The following is a 16,108-nucleotide window of genomic DNA, read 5'->3' as shown; positions in this document are numbered from 1 at the left end:
AGTGTCTTCCGTGGTGGCCACACACAATCTGAGTCCAACCTGTTACTCCCCTGCAGGAAGTGATATCTAAGAAGTCACCCACTGCCTTGGGCCTTCTGTCTCCTTACCTCTTAACAAGGGGAAAATATTTTGCCAAGTTTACCAGGCTATTTGAGGTTCAGGCAAGGTCACATAAGTACAAGCGTCTCATTAGCAAAAAGCTCTACAAAAATACTATGAAGGAGCACAGGAGCCAAAGTGAAAAGAGCTCCCAACAGCCAAAGCCGCAGTAATTTGAGCAACAAAATAAAGTAGTATTGGATTATAAACCAAAGTATAAAATAAATGTCCCTGAGTCTACACTGAAATTAATCACTGAATAAATTAATAAATGGGGGAGAAGAGAGAAACAAATCTTCCATGCAAAATAACTGCAAATAATAATATGTAGGTCCTTGCCCTCAAGAAGGGGGAATATAACTCTCGGCTCCCTAGGTATGGGCTGCACTTAGTGACTTCCTTCTAAAGATGACAATACATGCAAAGAGTGGAAAAGAGAGTAACTGTACAGTGAAGAAACCTGAAAAACACTATCTCAGCCAAATCAACATTAAGTTATAAATCATGTTAGTACAAGCCCTTGACACGATGGGACGAAAATGGCAATCCACCTCTGTGGTATTCCTCCGAGTTACGCATAAGCCCGGTCTCAGGAGAAAAACATCAAATTCCAACAGAGGGGCATCCTACAACATATACCATCAGTATTCTTCAGTATTGCCAAGGTCATCAAAATAAGTCTGAGAAACTCCCACAGCCAAGAGGAGCTTCAGGAGACATGACAACTAAATGTAATGTGGTAACCTGCATGGGATCATGAAATAGAAAAAGTACTGAGGTAAAAACTAAGGAAATCTGAACACACTATGGACTTTGGTCAATAATAATGTATTGATATTGGTTCATTAATTGCAACAAACGTACCACACTGAGGTAAGATGTTAATAACAGGGGACCCAGCCTGGAGCATGTGGGAACTTTGTACTATCTTCTCAATTTTTCTGTAAATCTAAGTGTTGTAAAAAATAAAGTCCACTTAAACAATAAAATTGCAATTTTTGAACCATAAAAAGCCTATTTTTTTAAGGTAATTTTTTTGAACTTGGGGAAAAACATGTTAGGGATTGTGATTTCAGCCAACAGTTAAAAACAGGAGGGTAAGGCATGCATAAACGAATGTCATTCTCCCCTCTTTTGAAGTACACACAAATCGTGGAGTCAAAATTTGAAATCTACTAGAGATTTGGAAGTGTGTCCCTACCATGTACTCCACAAAGTTAAATTTACACTTTTTTTCTAAGGCCAAATAGGGAGAAAATCAGTAAGAAAAATGCTAATGGGCTGGAAGGAGTGAAAGCACAGCTCCAAGTATTTGTGGCTAAACCGGTTTACTCAGAACCAAAAAAAGAAAAAAAGAAAAAGAAAAAGAAATAAAGCATGACACTTTGGTCAGGGAGCTGGATTAGTCGCCTATCTACCAGGCTCCAAGCAACCGGACAGTCATCCAGGCCCTGCTTACTTCTGGTTCCGCAGACTAGAATGGATGGGAGTCTGAGCAGGATACCCGAAAGCGAGAAAGACCCAAGAGGAGTGGGAGAATGGAAGGACAAGCAAACAGGAGGGATCCGGCTGGCAGAGAGGACGCAGCGAACTTGACCCCTTCCTGAGCCCGCCCGGGGGCCTGGCCCCGTTTTGAACCCCGGCCCGGCGGCCGCGCTGGGTCGCCCCAAACCCGGGGCGCGTGCGAGACTGTTGCTTCGCTGTATCTCTCATTTGACACCCCCTACTCACCGGTCCCGAGCTCCGGGCCGCGAATCCCGGCCCGGGCCCCTCCTCTCTCGCGGCGGTCTGTTCCGGGTCCCGGTCCTCCACGAACAACCAGCGCGACAGCTCGTCCCCGCCCCGTAATCTCCCGGCTATTCGGGGCCCTTCGCCGAGATTTCTCCCGGACCAGCCCCGGGATTGGCTCCTGCCGAACTCCGCCTTCCAATAGGAACCTTAGTTTCTTTTACGTCACCGATCACCGGGCAAATCCCCAGCCAGCCGCGGGCGGTGGGGCACCAAGGGCAGCGAAATGGAAACTGAAATCAGGCGGGACAGAGGCTGCGCCAAGAGCCGCAGCCTGAGTTTGGCGCGTAATCGGGGTGGCCTGTTACACGGTATAAGGGATCAAATCCTAAGGCTTGGGAGGTCCCTACGTAGGACTCTTGAGAGTGCAATAATCCCCTTTCCACCTCTCGAGACCCCTCACTGCCCAACTCTGGCCTTGTGCTGGATCAGGGTCCGAGGGCAATTTGAGGCGAAGGTGGCGCTCGCCAAGTGCTCAACATTAAATACGAAGTCCCTTCCCCTAACGTGGCCTAAATTTGCATCCAGGACAAAGCAGGATTTTAGCAAGCTAATACTCTGAGACTTATTTACTAAAATTATCACTTCCTAGGTAAAATAACGTTCAACCAGACAGCCATTGTCGCCATTCGACGGAAGGAAAAACTGAGGTTCCAGGAGCTTAAGGGTCTGGGCCCAGTTCAGGGGGGTTGTTTCCGCTCCTTGACGCTGAATTTAGAAACCAGAGGCTGCAAAGCGGACCGAGACACGGGTTCCCAGGGTCCTTGGTGGGTAGGTTTCCAGGAGGCTAGGGCGCGCCCCCGCCCACGGCCCCGGAAGCTGACGCCACAGAAGCGTACGCCGCTGCCCAGCCTGCGCTCGCTTCCTGCTCTGCCTGCAGCCGCCGCGTCCAGTCCAGCTGCAGGGCCATGTCCTGTGCTGCCTTTGCCGTGTCCCAGGCACCGCTACGTCAAGATCCTCGTCTTCCCCGGCCAGCCAGGCGGCAGCGGCGTTCAACTTGTGCACTGGGCTGGCAGCAGGCTGGGAAGAGGCGGCGCAGGTTCTCCGGGTCAGCCAGTGCCCTGCTCCTAAGGGTGGAGATCTAGCTGAGGACACTGTTCGCCCGCCTAGGCAGTGGTGAGAGGGTGGGCTACAGTTGTTTGGGTATTCATGAATAGAGGAGCTCAGGGTCCTAGACCCTAAAACCTGCCGAATCTTCACCCCTCCTCCGCTGGGGGTAGGGAAATTTGCACTGTATTTAAGCAAAGTGTGGTGGAGTGGGTGGGACATTCAGAAGAAACCACGCCCACATTTAACATCCCGCGTCCTTCCCTTCTCCCTCAGCCCTGCATTTTGTCTTTTTCCCCTTGGTCCAGCAGTATAACTCACGGTGCCTCTCCAGGCTGGGAGTAGTGTAGACCTCACCTGCTGAGCACAACTCTGGCGGGCCTGTGCTCTGGAGGTGGTCTCAGCACATCCTACCTAGACCCTCTTGATACCTGCTTTTTTAGTTGGTGGTGTGGGAAGAAAGTGTGTTTAAGATGCTCCTTAAATAATGCTGTGCCGCCGGGCGCGGTGGCTCACGCCTGTAATCCCAGCACTTTGGGAGGCCGCGGTCGGCGGATCACGAGGTCAGGAGATCGAGACCATCCTGGCCAACATGGTGAAACCCCGTCTCTACTAAAAATACAAAAATTAGCCGGTTGTGGTGGCATGCGCCTGTTGTCCCAGCTACTCAGGAGAGGCTGAGGCAGGAGAATCGCTTGAACCTAGGAGGTGGAGGTTGCAGTGAGCCGAGATCTCCCCACTGCACTCCAGCCTGGGGAGGGAGCAAGACTCCGTCTCAAAAAAAAGTAATAATAAAATTTAAAAAAATTGCTGTGCCACTAAGCATTCTCTCCCTGTTCTGAGGTCTTTGGCCCATTCACAGGCTATTCTGGGCAGATTCCAGCCACAAATCCACCACCCCCCTTAAAATTCTCTACCCTCTTAGCACACTTAGAGGGGCATGGAAGACCCTTGGAGGGGCTGGAGCTCCTGACATAACAGCCCCGCTTAACTCTCTCTGACCTCCCTCAGGCCACTTCTCCCTTGGTACCTGTGCTTTCACCTTTCACCTGGTCTTGAAACTCCCTGCCCCAGACCCTTTCATGGCTGCCTGCTTCTTGTCAGTCATGTCTCTGTTTAATTGGCATCTCAGAAAGATCTTCCTCCCTCACCCAGTTGAAACCAGTTCCCCATCATGCATTGTTCTGTTTCCCTTTCTGCATGCATTTGTTACCACTTGAAAGCACCTTGTTCATTTCTTTGTAAATGTGTTTATTTTCCATCTTCCTCCCCCTCAATGTAAGCCCCAAGAGAGTTGAGACATCACCTGTTTTCCACTCACATGGCTTCCATGTAAATAAATGTATGTTAAATGAAATGGGGCATTTCTAAAGCTGCCTGGCCCTGCTTGGCTGGGTATCAGTCATGCACTGAGTCCCTCTCCCACCACACTACATCATGATTGGTGCAGCTTCTCAAGTCCAAGTAAGGGTAACAGCAGTGGACGCTGGGAACACAATTTCTGCTTTGTGGTGGAGGAGACAGCTTTGTAGCAGCTTCGTAGCTTTGTGCCCCTCTACAGCTTCCTGCTTCATTTAAGGTTCTGAAGCAGAGTTGAAATTCCTTCCTCTAGCTCTCCAGTTCTGTGGTCATGCCAGATGGAGGCCAGGGCAGCATATGGGGCTGGGTAAGAGCGAGCTAAACTACATGGGGTTGAATTCTCCAGTCTGCCACGTTCTGTGAGGCTTTGGGGCAGTTGCTCAACCTCTGTGTGCCACAAGTTCTTCTTCTGTAACGTGGAAGTAACTAGATCTGCTTCGTACGGTTGTTATGAGGCTTAAATGTAAAGCTTTGAAATAGTGAATCAGTGCTGACTAGGCCAAAGGGTATGGTATAATTATTTACATTTGAAATAAATATCTTAAATGGAGCAAGATGATTTAGTAGTTACATTCCTTGAGCAGCTCTGGTTTAATCTAAGGAGGAACTAAAGGCTGCTGTCTGAAAATGGGTTTGTATATGACAGGGTACAGGAAGTGCTACCCCAAAATATGGCACCTTGGAAACTGAGAAAACAGCAGAAACAGGAAGGTTTCTCTGACCTTCTCTTGCTCGTTTCTCCCCTGAAGCAGGTCATAGAAACTAGAGTTCCCCTTGCCCCTTCTTCCCTGAAGCAGGCCACAAAATCTAGGAAGGTCACTGTCTGACCTGCTCCCTCCTTCTCCCTCCTTAATCTGAAGGCCCTCATGTGACAGGCATCCTCTCCTATGCCCTGAGGGAGGGACTGTCACACAGGTATGCCAAGAAGAAACTGAATAGACAGGCCTTGCTAACTTTTCAGTTTATCACCGTTAGCTCATACACTTTTGTCCATGCAATCATACATCTGCCTGACTGTCCATACCACTACACAAATGTCCCCATTTCTTTGGGTTTTCGTTTCTGAAAGTTCTCGTGTCGTGTAAAACTTGAATAAAATAAATGTGCATGCTTCTCTCTCGTTAGTCTCTTCTTTTTTATTGGAGTCTCCACATAGACCTTGTGATGGGTAAGGAAAACATATTAGTTTTTTCCCCTACGTTTAGCATAAATATATTGAGCTAAAATATAGCATTCAGAATCTCAGGATTTTAAGAATACTAGAGTGCTTGGAAAGAGACCTCCAAACAAAAAACAAGCAAACAAAAAACTTGAAAACATGAAACTTCCATTGGTAAAGATGCAAAGAATCTGTTTGAATCTTTTGTGTGAAGGATGCCTTGGTATTAGGGCCAGAATGAATAAATGAATATCTGTAAAGGAAAAAGTAAAAGTTACATCAATGAAACAATTTTAAGCCAACATTTCTGTTTTCTGGTAGAGGCATAAGCTAATAAATAACTTTTGTGCTGCTAAAATCTGCCTGCTTTGTGCTAAGAATTGGCTGCAGGGTAAAAAATAACAGGTTTAACTGTCCTTTTTAAAAGGAAAAAAAAGGCATTTTGAATGCTAATAGCATTAACTACTGGGTTTTGAACAGAAAGCGTAGGCTGAACCAATCTCTTATATGACTTGGAATGTCATTTAAAATACTTTGTATTCCAAATTTGGTGACTTTTAAATGTCTATTAGCTCAAAAGTTAGTGAAAATATATTGTATAATATATAATGACAAATTCAACTTTAAAAAAAATTTTTTTTTGTTTTTGAAACAGGGTCTCACTCTGTCACACAGGTTAGAGTGCAGTGGTGCAATCATGGCTCACTGCAGCCTCTACCTCCTGAGCTAATGTAATTCTCCCACCTCAGCCTCCTGAGTATTTGGGACAGGTGTGTGCCACCATGCCTGGCTAATTTTTGTATTTTTTGTAGAGACAAGTTCTGGCCATGTTGCCCAGGCTGGTCTCAAACTCCTGGACCCAACCAATCCTCCTGCCTTGGCCTCCCAAAGTGCTGGGATTACAGGCTTGATCCACCGCGCCCGAACGACACTGTAGCATTTTCTAGTAGGCCCACAAAAAAATTTTCTAGGTCTCTAGGGTAGTTTAACTTTGATTTAGTATTTTAGGGTATTTAGAGTACTCTTTAGGGGTAGACATGAACTTGTAGAAAAGTGATGTCAATGCAAATGATTCTTGATCAATAGCAATGTCAATGAATTTTGTTCAGTGGAGGTATAGAAGATGTATATCCAGTGTATGTATATTCAATCTTCTGAATTCTCTTTGAACTAGTTCTTTTTTACTAGTCTCTTGTTAGTACATCTTTGATACATGCTCACTTTTTCTTTGTATAGGATACTGTCATTGACTCTTAAAGATTATACTTTGGCAATACGTTGCATTTTATTATTATGTCTCTTAATCTTATTATAACAATCTACCCTTCCCTTATTTTCATTCCATTAATTTGCTGGAGAAGCCAGTTCATTTATCCTGTAGAATGTTCCCCATACTGGATTTAGTTGATTGCTTCCTCATGGTATCAATTAACTTGTTCCTCTATTTCCTGTGTATCTTAGATTAAGTTTCATAAGGTAATAAAGGATGCTATGTAGTCATCTCATTCTAAGCAATCAAACATTTTCAATATCTTTCACCGTGTGTCCCTAACCCAGATACTACTAGTCTCTCTCTCTGCTGTAGAGAGGTAAGCGTCAATCTGCATTTTTGTGATAATCATCCTTAGCTTTTATTTTTATTTACTTAAGAGGCTTTATCAGATTTGAGCTTTTGTGTATGTATGGTTTTTTTTAGATGGATTCTCGCTCTGTCACCCAGGCTGGAGTCCAGTGGCGCGATCTTGGCTCACTGCAATCTCCACCTCCTGGGTTCAAGTAATTCTCCCACTTCAGCCTCCTGAGTAGCTAAGATTACAGGCACCCGCCACTACGCCAGGCTAATTTTTGTATTTTTAGTAGAAACGGGGTTTCACAATGTTGGACCAGGCTGGTCTCAAACTCCTGACCTCAGGTGACTTGCCCGTTTCGGTACCCCAAAGTGCTGGGATTACAGGTGTAAGCCACTGCTCCCGGCTGGGTTCAATTTTTTAAGAAGCATACTTCAAAAGCAATGCTGTGTACCTATTGTATCACATTTAGAGGTATATGATCTCATCCCATTTTTAGTTATGGTAGATTTGATGGAAGATTCAGATATTGTCAGCCTGATCCTTCCATACCCCAGTTTGTCAGTTACGGATTTACTGCCTCTCAGCTCCAAAAATGATCCTGAATATGTTAAATATGTTTTCTTTGCAAACTGGCCCTGAAGCTTTGTCAGTAGAGGGCACTGGAGAGTCATTGCAGGGAAAAACGATTTTGCTTCCTGGTTCTCCTGTGCTGTTCTCCAGGTTCCTGCAGTGAGTACATGGTTTCCCAGCACCTGCTCCTGCAGCACCCAAAACTTACCTAGTGTCCACTTACTTCAGTCACAGTCAGCAACACCCAGCAGCGAGCAGCTTCGTTAGGCACCCCTCCTGAAGGGGTTTTATACTGGAGTGTGTCTGGTATGAACAGTTTTGCCTGCACCCTAGAGAGTGGGTTTCCAGCAAGTTCTGCCATAGTAGAACCACCTTGATGTCTCTACTCTCCCTGACGAGGTTAGATCCCATCCTCTCTTGTTTTCTCAAAAAACTAACCATCTATAAATATCTACTCTCCTGCTTCAGCAATTTTTTTTTACCATTTCACTGAATTATTCTCATGAGCATACAAACATATTATAATATATCACATTAAAAAAACAAAACAAAACAAACTCCTTGATACCATATATATATATATATATATTTTTTTTTTTTTTTTTTAAATGGAGTTTTGCTCTTGTTACCCAGGCTAGAAAGCAACGGCACGATCTCAGCTCATTGCAACCTCCGCCTCTGGGTTTCAAGTGATTCTCCTGCCTCAGCCTTCTCAGTAGCTGGGATTGCAGGCACCCCCCCGCCGCCCCTGCCTCCACCACTCCCGGCTAATTTTGTATTTTTGGTAGAGAGAGTTTCACCATGTTGGCCAGGCTGGTCTTGAACTCCTGACCTCAGGTGATCCGCCCCCCCGCCCACCCCGGCCTCCCAAAGTGCTGGGATTACAGGCGTGAGCCACTGCACCTGGCCAGTAACATCAGTTTTTAAAAGGATTTTGCTTCAGGTACTCTCCTACTTTCCTGCTCCACATTTACAGCAAAATTAGAAAATACTGTCTGTACCTGTTCTCTGTTTCCCTTTCTGTCCTTCTTTACTCAAAAACTGTGAAATATGTGTTCAAAAGTGTACATATAATCCATATACACATTTTAAAATATTGAGATAATAAAGGATATTATGTAATCATCTCTCACTCTAAGCAATCAAATATTTCCAGTATCTTTTATTATGTGCCCCTAACCAATAGATCACTCTCCCTCTCTCTTTGCCAGAGCTGCATTTTTTCGTGATAATCATTCCCTAGCTTTTATTTTTATTTTTATTTTTTGAGACAGAGTCTCGCTCTGTCACCCAGGCTGGAGTGCAGTGGCTCGATCTTGGCTCACGGCAACCTCTGCCTCCTGGGTTTAAGCAATTCTCTTGCCTCAGCCTCCTGAGTAGTGGGACTACAGGCACGTGCCACCACACCCAGCTAATTTTTGGTATTTTTAGTAGAGACGGGGTTTCACCATGTTAGCCAGGATGGTCTCAATCTCCTGACTTCGTGATCTGCCCCATCGGCCTCCCAAAGTGCTGGGATTACAGGCATGAGCCACCGCGCCCAGCTTTTATTTTTATTTTTAAGAGGTTGGGTCCCACTTAGTCATCCAGGCTGGAGTGCAGTGGCACAACTATAGCTCACTGCAGCATGTGAACTCCCGAACCCAAGGGAGCTTCCCACCTCAGCCTCCAGAGTAGCTGGGACTACAGGCTCATACCACCATGCCTAGTGAGCTTTTCTTTTCCTTTCGTTTCCTTTCTTCTTTTCTTTTCTTTCTTTCTTTTTTTTTTTTTTCTTTTTTTGAGACAGAATTTCGCTCTTGTCGCCCAGGCTGGAGTGCAATGGCGCAATCTCTGTTCACTGTAATCTTCACCTGCCAGGTTCAAGCAATTCTCCTGCCTCAGCCTACCAAAGTAGCTGGGATTACAGGTGCCCGCCACCACGCCCAGCTATTTTTTTTTTTTTTGTATTTTTGGTTGAGACGGAGTTTCACCATGTTGGCCAGGCTGGTCTTGAACTCCTGACCACAGCTGATCCACCTGCCTCAGCTTCCCAAAGTGCTGGGATTACAGGTGTGAGCCACCACACCTGGCCCCAGTGAGCTTTTCTTATTGTTATTATTATTGTAGAGATGGTGTCTAGCTATGTCACCCAGGCTTTTCTCAAACTCCTGGCCTCCAGCAATCCTACTGCCTTAACCTCCCATAGTGCTAGTATTAAAGACATGAGCCACCACACCAGCCATCCTAGCTTTTCTTTATACTTCCTTGATACATGTATGCATCCCTAAACAGGATATTGTCTAGTTTTGCCTATTTTTAAACTTTATATACATGGAATTGTAATGTACATGTTCTTCTGTGACTTGTCTTTATTTTTGAGATTCACCATCTTGATGCATATAGCTTTGGCTTGTCATTTTCACTGCTGTGTAGTATTCCAAATTTGAAAGTCCCATGTTTTTTTCTTCTCCATTTTACTACTCTTAGAACTTGGTTGTCTTCATAGTTTTGCTGTTATAATCAATGATGCTACGAACATTCTCCTACATGTACCCTGGCACATACCTGCAAGACTTTTTAGAATATGTAACTAGTAGTGAAATTTCTGAGTCTTACAATGTGGTTGCAATATATATAGTTTTATTTTGTGAGGGGAGACTGTTTACCAGTGGTTGTGTAATCTACATTTCCTTTACTGGCAGATGAAATTCCCATTAAACCACATCTGCAACTTCACTTGGAATTGTCAGACTTTTGACTTTTGCCATTTTGATGTGTGTGAAATGTTATTGCATTTAGTTTTAATGTGCATTTTCCTAATTATTAATGAAGCTGAGCATTTTTCTTTTCTTTTTTCCTTTTTTTTTTTTTTTTGGCCAGTTGTATTTCTCTTTCTGTATAATGTCTTTTATGTTTTTTATACTTTCTTCTATTGGCTATTTTTAGTTTTCTTCTGGATTTGTTACCAAAATGCCAAGGATTTGGTCTAGGTTGCTCACTGCACAGTAAGCCTATCACTGAGACAACAAGTATTGCGAGGGAAGAAGGCTTTATTTGGGTGTTGCAACTGAGGAGTTCAGAGATCAGTTTTAACTCTGTCTCCTCTTATCAACTGATTAAAATTAAGGGTTTATATAGCCGGGAAGAAATGTAACTACATATGGGAAAATAGGAATTAGGGAGGGGTAAAGAAGGGGAGTTGGTCAACAGGCAGCCTGGGGTCAGTTAGGCATTCATGAAGGGTGAGGGGTCTGGTGTCTTACCAGATGCAGTGATCTGGTAAGTTTCAGTTTCCTGATACTACCAGGGAGCCCTGATAGTCAATTTCCTGAGAAAGGAATTCAGATAAGACAAATGTGAGTTTCTCAAGTTTTAAGACTTGCAGGGTAAATTTCTATGTTTATTTAAAAAAAAAAAATCAGTCCTATAGAACAAATGAGTTAGTTTCAGATTGATGGGAAGTATTTGTTTTTTGAATATTTTGGACACTAATTCCTTGTTGGTTATATGTGTAACAGACATCTTCTTGGAGTTTCTGGCTTGTCTTTTCTTTCTCTTTATGTCATCTTTTGAGAAGAGAGAAGCATTTTTTTTTCACTCTAAAGTAACTAAATGTATCAATCTTTATGTTTTGGACTCTTAGTCTACTTTAATAAATCCTACCTTGTCTTGAGATTACAAAGATAATCTATATTATTGACTAAACATTTTTCAGTTTAGCTGCTATAGACTGAATGCTTGTGTCCCTCCCAAAATTCGTATGTTAAAACCGAATCCTCAGTGTGATGGTATTTGGAGGTGGGGCCTTTGGGAGGTGATTAGATCATGAGATCAGAGCACTATTGAATGGGATTTGTGCCCTTATGAAAGAGACCCCAGAAAGCTCCCTTGTCTCTTCTATCATGTGAAGACACAATGAGAAGTTAGCAGTCTGCGACCCAGAAGAGAACCTTCATCTGAAACTGACTGTGCTGGCACCCTGAGCTCAGACTTCCCCTACCTCTAGCACTATGAAAACTAAGCGGTTGTTATTTAAGCCACCCAGTCTATGGTATTTTTGTTATAGAGGCCTGAACAACTAAGACATTTACCTTTCATTTGTAAATCTTTATAGATCTGGAATTAATTTTTGTGTTTAGAGCAAAATATATATTTGTTTCCCCCTTTTTCCATATGGTTAACTAATTATCTCAGTGTCATCTAATGCACAGTCTCTAATTTCCTCCACTGTTTTGCACTGCCAGCTCTGTCATATGTTATGTATTCATCCGTGCCCTCACCAATACTCATTGAGCATCTACTTTATGCTAAGTGCTCTTCTGGGTGCTGGGAATAAAGCGGTGACAAAACAGACAAAATCCCAGTGGAGCTTGTGTTCTGTTGGAGGAAGGCAAACCATGAACAAAGTAATAAAAAATTTGTAATATGCCAGACACAGTGGCTCATTCCTGTAATCCCACCACTTTGGGAGACCGAGGCAGGTGGATCACGAGGTCAGGAGATCAAGACCATCCTGGTTAACATGGTGAAACCCTGTCTCTACTAAAAATACAAAAAATTGGCAGAGTATGGTGGCACACACCTATAATCCCAGCTACTTGGGAGACTGAGGCAGGAGAATCGCTTGAACCTGGGAGGCAGAGGTTGCAGTGAGCCAAGATTCTGCCACTGCACTCCAGCCTGAGCAACAGAGCAAGACTCGGTCTCAAGCCGGGCACGGTGGCTCACGCCTGTAATCCCAGCACTTTGGGAGGCCGAGGCGGGCGGATCACAAGGTCAGGAGATCGAGACCACAGTGAAACCCCGTCTCTATTAAAAATACAAAAAATTAGCCGGGCACGGTGGCGGGTGCCTGTAGTCCCAGCTACTCAGGAGGCTGAGGCAGGAGAATGGCGTGAACCCGAGAAGCGGAGCTTGCAGTGAGCCGAGATCGTGCCACTGCACTCCAGCCTGGGTGACAGAGCGAGACTCCGTCTCAAAAAAAAAAAAAAGACTCAGTCTCAAAAAGAAAAAAAATTGTAATATTAGCTGGTGACAGGTACTATGAATTAACACAAACCAAGAAGGGGAATAAGGAGTGGGGAGAAAATGTCACAATTTTAAATAGAGAGGTTAGAGAAGTCCTTACAGAGAAAGTTATATTTCAGCAAACACCTGAAAGAGGTAAGAGAGCCAGCTTTGAGAATATCTGAGAGAAATGTGTTCTAGGCAATGGGAAGAGTCTGCACAAAGGCCTTGAGGCAGAAGCATGCCTAGCAAGTATAAGGAGCAGTAGGGATGCCAGTGTGTCTGGACCAGAGTGAAGGAGGGGTGAAGTGCAGGACATGAGGTCATCAGCTCAACAGAAGTGAGTGGGTCCAGACTGGGTAGGACCATGTGGACCATTCTAAGGACTTTGATTCTACTTTGAGTCAGATGGATGGCACTAAAACGACAAAGGACTGATAGGCTCTGACTATAGGCTTTAACTCATGTTTTAATTTCTCTGGCTCCTCTGTTGAAAATGGAACCAAGGAAACAAGAATGGAGGCAGCAACACCTCTCAGAAGGCCATTGAAATAAACTAGGCAAGTGATGATGGGGGTTGTGGGAAATAGTCAAGTTCAGAATACATTTGAAGATAGAATCAACACGATTAGGTATGGTGTGACAGGAACAATAAAGACAAGGATGATGCCCAGGTGTTTGGCTTGAGCAACTGGAAGGATGCTGAGATGGGAAAGACTTGACAGAGGGTAGGGGCATGGGCAGGGACAGACCAGGGGAGAGGATTTGGATCTGATTTTGGATATGCTAATTTTGAGATGTCTATTAGACATGCAAAACGTACATGAGACTCTCAACTCATTTAAGCTACTATTAGTGTCTACCCTTTTATCTTACCTTCCAGATTTCTGGGCAACACTCCACTGTTCCTGATGCACACTCTTGCGTTGCAACCTGGGACTCTACATTTCAAGCGAGATATTCTTACACATAACAAAACTTGAAAAACATTGCTTTAGGCTTTCCTTTTTCTCTCCAAGTACCTCCAAATGTGCATTTAATGCTTTTATAATCAGAAAAGTGTTACAAAATCAAATACCCAATACAAATTCCCTATTTTCACAGCATACCATACAAGTACTTTATACAGAGTTTCCAACATTTTGCAATGAAATCATTGTTCACAATTTTTTTGGGTCAGTTTTTGACAAATGAAGCATGGTATAGGATGCCTGGGACTGCGGAGTTTCCCAGGACACAGGACTTTCCATGCAAAACCCAGGAAGGTTCCAGACAGACCAAGAAGAGTTCTTCACCCCAGATGTGTGAAACCAGTGGCAAAGTGCCTGGTTTAGGCACTTTAGGGAGGGCAGAATGGGACAGTGAATCAGAGTGGACACTGATCCTGGGTCCATTTGTGGAAGGTGGTCCTGTTACAGGAAAGAGGTCCCAATCCAGACCCCAAGAGCGGGTTCTTGGATCTCGTGCAAGAAATAATTCAGGGCAAGTCCGCTGGAGTGCACAGCAAAAGCAAGTTCATTAAGAAAGTAAAGTGGTGAAAGAATAGCTACTCCATAGACAGAGTAGGACGTTCCAGAAAGTAAGAGGAGGAACGTGTTCACCCTAGGTACAACACTTAAATATATATATAGGATAAAAGAAGATCATGGGAAGATGTGTTCTGCTACAAGAGTTTGTGATAAAGGATTGATTTCCTTAATTACTATATTTTGCAAGAATCAATATTATCTTTAAAGCAAAATTAGGAATGCCTTTGTTCTCCAGATATCAGGATTATCTGGACATTGCTAAATCTGGGTCAGTGTAGTAAACTTTTTTTTTTGAGACAGAGTCGCCCTCTGTTGCCCAGACCAGAGTGCAATAATGGCACGATCTCAGCTCACTGCAACCTTTGCCTCCTGGGTTCAGGTGATTCTTCTGCCTCAGTTTCCCCAGTAGCTGGGACAGGCATGTGCCACCACACCCAGCTAATTTTTGTATTTTTAGTAGGGACGGGTTTCACGATATTGGCCAGGCTGGTGTCGAACTCCTGACTTTGTGATCCATCCACCTCGGCCTCCTGAAGTTCTGGGATTACAAGTGTGAGCCACCTTGCCTGGCCTAGTAAACATCATTAATCTATTCCCTTAACCATAAACGTTTAGAAGCTAGGAATACCTAAGTTTCTGGAAATGCAGCCCAGCAAGTTGCAGCCTTATTTTCCTAGCCCTCACTCAAGATGGAGTCGCTCTGGTTCCAATGCCACTGACAATCTCTATATGAATGATAAAAGAGTGTAGTCAATCATAAAGCTCTGACTCACTCCCAGTTTGCCCTTTCCTTCCTAGAGAATGTCTTTCAGGCCCCTCCTCCCCTCAGAAGCTTTCAACATCCACCCCATTCCCCTAAACTGGGGACCCAGTACATTGCAGCTTCTTTGGTGCTTCTAGGGACCGGAACACGGCCTCTTTTAGTTGTGGATTAGGTTTTTATTGCTGCTGTTACAAATTACCACAAATTTAGCTGTTTAAACAACACGAATTTATTCTCTTACACTTCGGCAGTGTTGTGGGTGGGCCAGATTCAAATTCTGGGCCACACAAAAGAATTTGAGAGTGAGTGCAAAATAAGACTAGGCAAAGGAGTTTATTGCAAAGTGAAAATACACTCTGAGAGGCAGAATGGGCTGCTCAAAGCTAGCTCAAAGCTAGAGGCAGCAGTTAGTGCCTTAAGGGGAATTTCCTTTGTGGAAACTGTACATACATATTAATAAAATACTGGTGAGGTCAAAGTAAGCGAAAGCAGACCTGTGGTTGGCACATGAGCTACATGCTGTAACACGCATCCCATGTATCATTAGCGTATAAAATCCCCACCTGGTGGTGTGTTTTTTCCTATTACAATGAGGAAAAGGTCACCATAAGCTAAACCTTGAGCCTAGCTGTGTATGCAAGACCCTGGAGAAGTTCCCAGTCACGCCTCCACCCCCACAACCAAAGCAGGAATTTGTAGCTAATAGCTTCTTGGGCTTTTGGTGCTGATTGGCTGGAGATGGGGTAGCTACCTCACGAATAATAGGGCTTTTGTTCTGTTTCCCAGGCTGTATAGGGTATCAAGAACTTGTAACCACCTGGCAGAATCCTGTAGGACTGCTTATCTTGTAAAACACTTAAGTGCTGATGCGGGAGGGTGCAAGTGAAAATAATTCACTGTAAAAGGAGCCCTGGGGCTTCACACGTGGGACAAGTTAGTATGGCCTCCTAACATTACTTATCTCGCCTCAGTAGGTCAGAAGTGTGAAACAAGTCTCAATGGGCTAAAAACAAGTTGTTAGTGTGGTTGCATCTTTTTTTTTTTTTTGCGATGGAGTCTCGCTCTGTTACCCAGGCTGGACTGCAGTGGCGCGATCTCGGCTCACTGCAAGCTCCGCCTCCCGGGTTCACGCCATTCTCCTGCCTCAGCCTGTCTGAGTAGCTGGGACTACAGGCGCCCGCCACCACGCCCGGCTAATTTTTTTTTTTTTTTTTTTTTTTTTTTTTTTTTTTTT

At 44.3% G+C, this 16,108-nt stretch overlaps 1 protein-coding gene across 2 annotated transcripts in view; it reads right to left on the bottom strand.

The window, feature by feature from the left end:
• Nucleotides 1-1,961, bottom strand: part of LOC112622169 (tripartite motif-containing protein 26-like) — a 28,747-nt gene extending 26,786 nt beyond the window's left edge. The window contains exon 1 of one of the 2 annotated variants that reach the window (XM_025381423.1): nucleotides 1,831-1,961. The gene's annotated coding sequence lies outside the window, so the exon portion shown is untranslated. The remainder of the gene's footprint in view (nucleotides 1-1,830) is intronic. The other variant, XM_025381424.1, reaches the window with a different exon arrangement.
• Between the last annotated feature and the right edge of the window lie 14,147 nt (nucleotides 1,962-16,108).

Source organism: Theropithecus gelada, chromosome 4 (genome assembly GCF_003255815.1).
Source record: "Theropithecus gelada isolate Dixy chromosome 4, Tgel_1.0, whole genome shotgun sequence".
In the NCBI taxonomy this organism is placed as follows: domain Eukaryota; kingdom Metazoa; phylum Chordata; class Mammalia; order Primates; family Cercopithecidae; genus Theropithecus; species Theropithecus gelada.
Note: the sequence above shows the minus strand (reverse complement) of the source record. Positions and strands in the feature narration are given on the sequence as shown.